We start from the raw sequence: 6,609 nt of genomic DNA, 5'->3' as shown, positions 1-6,609 counted from the left end.
GGGTGAAATTTGTATTTTTGGCGAATATTTTAGTGAGAGGGACAATGTTTCATGAGGCTGGCTTAAGGCTGAGGCTAGGGTTAGGGTTAGGGTTAGGGTTACGGGGCTAGGGTTAGGGTTGCGGTCGTCTTTTGACCGATTGACTCGAAATTGCACACGCATGTCCTCCTCACTGGTGGAATGAGGCTCGCCGGTTTTGGTTGGATTCTGGTGGAATTTGTTTTTTTGGTGAATATTTTAAAGAAAAAAATGACCTTTTTCATGAAAACGTCGGCCGATTTTTTCAATAGCTTCCAGGTCTTTCGACCGATTGACTCGAAATTTCTCCCAGACGTGGTCCTATACTGGCTGAACGAGACACAGCAGTCCCCATTGGATTCGGGTGAAATTTGTATTTTTGGCGAATATTTTAGTGAGATGGACAATGTTTCATGAGGCTGGCTTAAGGCTGAGGCTAGGGTTAGGGTTAGGGTTAGGGTTATGGGGCTAGGGTTAGGGTTACGGTCGTCTTTTGACCGATTGACTCGAAATTGCACACGCATGTCCTCCTCACTGGTGGAATGAGGCTCGCCGGTTTTGGTTGGATTCCGGTGGAATTTGTATTTTTGGTGAATATTTTAAAGAAAAAAATGGCCTTTTTCATGAAAACGTCGGCCGATTTTTTCAATAGCTTCCAGGTCTTTGGACCGATTGACTCGAAATTTCTCCCAGACGTGGTCCTATACTGGCTGAACGAGACACAGCAGTCCGCATTGGATTCGGGTGAAATTTGTATTTTTGGCGAATATTTTAAAGAAAAAAATGGCCTTTTTCATGAAAACGTCGGCCAATTTTTTCTATAGCTTCCAGGTCTTTGGACCGATTGACTCGAAATTTCTCCCAGACGTGGTCCTATACTGGCTGAACGAGACACAGCAGTCCGCATTGGATTCGGGTGAAATTTGTATTTTTGGCGAATATTTTAGTGAGAGAGACAATGTTTCATGAGGCTGGCTTAAGGCTGAGGCTAGGGTTAGGGATAGGGTTAGGGTTATGGGGTTAGGGTTAGGGTTACGGGGCTAGGGTTAGGGTTACGGTCGTCTTTTGACCGATTGACTCGAAATTGCACACGCATGTCCTCCTCACTGGTGGAATGAGGCTTGCCGGTTTTGGTTGGATTCTGGTGGAATTTGTATTTTTGGTGAATATTTTAAAGAAAAAAATGGCCTTTTTCATGAAAACGTCGGCCGATTTTTTCAATAGCTTCCAGGTCTTTGGACCGATTGACTCGAAATTTCTCCCAGACGTGGTCCTATACTGGCTGAACGAGACACAGCAGTCCGCATTGGATTCGGGTGAAATTTGTATTTTTGGCGAATATTTTAAAGAAAAAATGGCCTTTTTCATGAAAACGTCTGCCGATTTTTTCAATAGCTTCCAGGTCTTTGGACCGATTGACTCGAAATTTCTCCCAGACGTGGTCCTATACTGGCTGAACGAGACACAGCAGTCCCCATTGGATTCGGGTGAAATTTGTATTTTTGGCGAATATTTTAGTGAGAGGGACAATGTTTCATGAGGCTGGCTTAAGGCTGAGGCTAGGGTTAGGGTTACGGGGCTAGGGTTAGGGTTACGGTCGTCTTTTGACCGATTGACTCGAAATTGCACACGCATGTCCTCCTCACTGGTGGAATGAGGCTCGCCGGTTTTGGTTGGATTCTGGTGGAATTTGTATTTTTGGTGAATATTTTAAAGAAAAAAATGGCCTTTTTCATGAAAACGTCGGCCGATTTTTTCAATAGCTTCCAGGTCTTTGGACCGATTGACTCGAAATTTCTCCCAGACGTGGTCCTATACTGGCTGAACGAGACACAGCAGTCCGCATTGGATTCGGGTGAAATTTGTATTTTTGGCGAATATTTTAAAGAAAAAATGGCCTTTTTCATGAAAACGTTGGCCGATTTTTTCAATAGCTTCCAGGTCTTTGGACCGATTGACTCGAAATTTCTCTCAGACGTGGTCCTATACTGGCTGAACGAGACACAGCAGTCAGCATTGGATTCGGGTGAAATTTGTATTTTTGGCGAATATTTTAAAGAAAAAATGGCCTTTTTCATGAAAACGTCTGCCGATTTTTTCAATAGCTTCCAGGTCTTTGGACCGATTGACTCGAAATTTCTCCCAGACGTGGTCCTATACTGGCTGAACGAGACACAGCAGTCCCCATTGGATTCGGGTGAAATTTGTATTTTTGGCGAATATTTTAGTGAGAGGGACAATGTTTCATGAGGCTGGCTTAAGGCTGAGGCTAGGGTTAGGGTTACGGGGCTAGGGTTAGGGTTACGGTCGTCTTTTGACCGATTGACTCGAAATTGCACACGCATGTCCTCCTCACTGGTGGAATGAGGCTCGCCGGTTTTGGTTGGATTCTGGTGGAATTTGTATTTTTGGTGAATATTTTAAAGAAAAAAATGGCCTTTTTCATGAAAACGTCGGCCGATTTTTTCAATAGCTTCCAGGTCTTTGGACCGATTGACTCGAAATTTCTCCCAGACGTGGTCCTATACTGGCTGAACGAGACACAGCAGTCCGCATTGGATTCGGGTGAAATTTGTATTTTTGGCGAATATTTTAAAGAAAAAATGGCCTTTTTCATGAAAACGTTGGCCGATTTTTTCAATAGCTTCCAGGTCTTTGGACCGATTGACTCGAAATTTCTCTCAGACGTGGTCCTATACTGGCTGAACGAGACACAGCAGTCCGCATTGGATTCGGGTGAAATTTGTATTTTTGGCGAATATTTTAGTGAGAGGGACAATGTTTCATGAGGCTGGCTTAAGGCTGAGGCTAGGGTTAGGGTTAGGTTTAGGGTTATGGGGCTAGGGTTAGGGTTACGGTCGTCTTTTGACCGATTGACTCGAAATTGCACACGCATGTCCTCCTCACTGGTGGAATGAGGCTCGCCGGTTTTGGTTGGATTCTGGTGGAATTTGTATTTTTGGTGAATATTTTAAAGAAAAAAATGGCCTTTTTCATGAAAACGTCGGCCGATTTTTTCAATAGCTTCCAGGTCTTTGGACCGATTGACTCGAAATTTCTCCCAGACGTGGTCCTATACTGGCTGAACGAGACACAGCAGTCCGCATTGGATTCGGGTGAAATTTGTATTTTTGGCGAATATTTTAAAGAAAAAATGGCCTTTTTCATGAAAACGTCTGCCGATTTTTTCAATAGCTTCCAGGTCTTTGGACCGATTGACTCGAAATTTCTCCCAGACGTGGTCCTATACTGGCTGAACGAGACACAGCAGTCCCCATTGGATTCGGGTGAAATTTGTATTTTTGGCGAATATTTTAGTGAGAGGGACAATGTTTCATGAGGCTGGCTTAAGGCTGAGGCTAGGGTTAGGGTTACGGGGCTAGGGTTAGGGTTACGGTCGTCTTTTGACCGATTGACTCGAAATTGCACACGCATGTCCTCCTCACTGGTGGAATGAGGCTCGCCGGTTTTGGTTGGATTCTGGTGGAATTTGTATTTTTGGTGAATATTTTAAAGAAAAAAATGGCCTTTTTCATGAAAACGTCGGCCGATTTTTTCAATAGCTTCCAGGTCTTTGGACCGATTGACTCGAAATTTCTCCCAGACGTGGTCCTATACTGGCTGAACGAGACACAGCAGTCCGCATTGGATTCGGGTGAAATTTGTATTTTTGGCGAATATTTTAAAGAAAAAATGGCCTTTTTCATGAAAACGTCTGCCGATTTTTTCAATAGCTTCCAGGTCTTTGGACCGATTGACTCGAAATTTCTCCCAGACGTGGTCCTATACTGGCTGAACGAGACACAGCAGTCCCCATTGGATTCGGGTGAAATTTGTATTTTTGGCGAATATTTTAGTGAGAGGGACAATGTTTCATGAGGCTGGCTTAAGGCTGAGGCTAGGGTTAGGGTTACGGGGCTAGGGTTAGGGTTACGGTCGTCTTTTGACCGATTGACTCGAAATTGCACACGCATGTCCTCCTCACTGGTGGAATGAGGCTCGCCGGTTTTGGTTGGATTCTGGTGGAATTTGTATTTTTGGTGAATATTTTAAAGAAAAAAATGGCCTTTTTCATGAAAACGTCGGCCGATTTTTTCAATAGCTTCCAGGTCTTTGGACCGATTGACTCGAAATTTCTCCCAGACGTGGTCCTATACTGGCTGAACGAGACACAGCAGTCCGCATTGGATTCGGGTGAAATTTGTATTTTTGGCGAATATTTTAAAGAAAAAATGGCCTTTTTCATGAAAACGTTGGCCGATTTTTTCAATAGCTTCCAGGTCTTTGGACCGATTGACTCGAAATTTCTCTCAGACGTGGTCCTATACTGGCTGAACGAGACACAGCAGTCAGCATTGGATTCGGGTGAAATTTGTATTTTTGGCGAATATTTTAAAGAAAAAATGGCCTTTTTCATGAAAACGTCTGCCGATTTTTTCAATAGCTTCCAGGTCTTTGGACCGATTGACTCGAAATTTCTCCCAGACGTGGTCCTATACTGGCTGAACGAGACACAGCAGTCCCCATTGGATTCGGGTGAAATTTGTATTTTTGGCGAATATTTTAGTGAGAGGGACAATGTTTCATGAGGCTGGCTTAAGGCTGAGGCTAGGGTTAGGGTTACGGGGCTAGGGTTAGGGTTACGGTCGTCTTTTGACCGATTGACTCGAAATTGCACACGCATGTCCTCCTCACTGGTGGAATGAGGCTCGCCGGTTTTGGTTGGATTCTGGTGGAATTTGTATTTTTGGTGAATATTTTAAAGAAAAAAATGGCCTTTTTCATGAAAACGTCGGCCGATTTTTTCAATAGCTTCCAGGTCTTTGGACCGATTGACTCGAAATTTCTCCCAGACGTGGTCCTATACTGGCTGAACGAGACACAGCAGTCCGCATTGGATTCGGGTGAAATTTGTATTTTTGGCGAATATTTTAAAGAAAAAATGGCCTTTTTCATGAAAACGTTGGCCGATTTTTTCAATAGCTTCCAGGTCTTTGGACCGATTGACTCGAAATTTCTCTCAGACGTGGTCCTATACTGGCTGAACGAGACACAGCAGTCAGCATTGGATTCGGGTGAAATTTGTATTTTTGGCGAATATTTTAAAGAAAAAATGGCCTTTTTCATGAAAACGTCTGCCGATTTTTTCAATAGCTTCCAGGTCTTTGGACCGATTGACTCGAAATTTCTCCCAGACGTGGTCCTATACTGGCTGAACGAGACACAGCAGTCCCCATTGGATTCGGGTGAAATTTGTATTTTTGGCGAATATTTTAGTGAGAGGGACAATGTTTCATGAGGCTGGCTTAAGGCTGAGGCTAGGGTTAGGGTTACGGGGCTAGGGTTAGGGTTACGGTCGTCTTTTGACCGATTGACTCGAAATTGCACACGCATGTCCTCCTCACTGGTGGAATGAGGCTCGCCGGTTTTGGTTGGATTCTGGTGGAATTTGTATTTTTGGTGAATATTTTAAAGAAAAAAATGGCCTTTTTCATGAAAACGTCGGCCGATTTTTTCAATAGCTTCCAGGTCTTTGGACCGATTGACTCGAAATTTCTCCCAGACGTGGTCCTATACTGGCTGAACGAGACACAGCAGTCCGCATTGGATTCGGGTGAAATTTGTATTTTTGGCGAATATTTTAAAGAAAAAATGGCCTTTTTCATGAAAACGTTGGCCGATTTTTTCAATAGCTTCCAGGTCTTTGGACCGATTGACTCGAAATTTCTCTCAGACGTGGTCCTATACTGGCTGAACGAGACACAGCAGTCCGCATTGGATTCGGGTGAAATTTGTATTTTTGGCGAATATTTTAGTGAGAGGGACAATGTTTCATGAGGCTGGCTTAAGGCTGAGGCTAGGGTTAGGGTTAGGTTTAGGGTTATGGGGCTAGGGTTAGGGTTACGGTCGTCTTTTGACCGATTGACTCGAAATTGCACACGCATGTCCTCCTCACTGGTGGAATGAGGCTCGCCGGTTTTGGTTGGATTCTGGTGGAATTTGTATTTTTGGTGAATATTTTAAAGAAAAAAATGGCCTTTTTCATGAAAACGTCGGCCGATTTTTTCAATAGCTTCCAGGTCTTTGGACCGATTGACTCGAAATTTCTCCCAGACGTGGTCCTATACTGGCTGAACGAGACACAGCAGTCCGCATTGGATTCGGGTGAAATTTGTATTTTTGGCGAATATTTTAAAGAAAAAATGGCCTTTTTCATGAAAACGTCGGCCGATTTTTTCAATAGCTTCCAGGTCTTTGGACCGATTGACTCGAAATTTCTCCCAGACGTGGTCCTATACTGGCTGAACGAGACACAGCAGTCCGCATTGGATTCGGGTGAAATTTGTATTTTTGGCGAATATTTTAGTGAGAGGGACAATGTTTCATGAGGCTGGCTTAAGGCTGAGGCTAGGGTTAGGGTTAGGGTTAGGGTTATGGGGCTAGGGTTAGGGTTACGGTCGTCTTTTGACCGATTGACTCGAAATTGCACACGCATGTCCTCCTCACTGGTGGAATGAGGCTCGCCGGTTTTGGTTGGATTCTGGTGGAATTTGTATTTTTGGTGAATATTTTAAAGAAAAAAATGGCCTT

The sequence above is a fragment of the Pagrus pagrus genome (assembly GCF_965226575.1).
Source record: "Pagrus pagrus genome assembly, contig: HAP1_SCAFFOLD_289, whole genome shotgun sequence".
Classification (NCBI taxonomy): Eukaryota; Metazoa; Chordata; class Actinopteri; order Spariformes; family Sparidae; genus Pagrus; species Pagrus pagrus.
The sequence above is the reverse complement of the archived record's forward strand: the minus strand, read 5'-3'. Positions refer to the sequence as shown.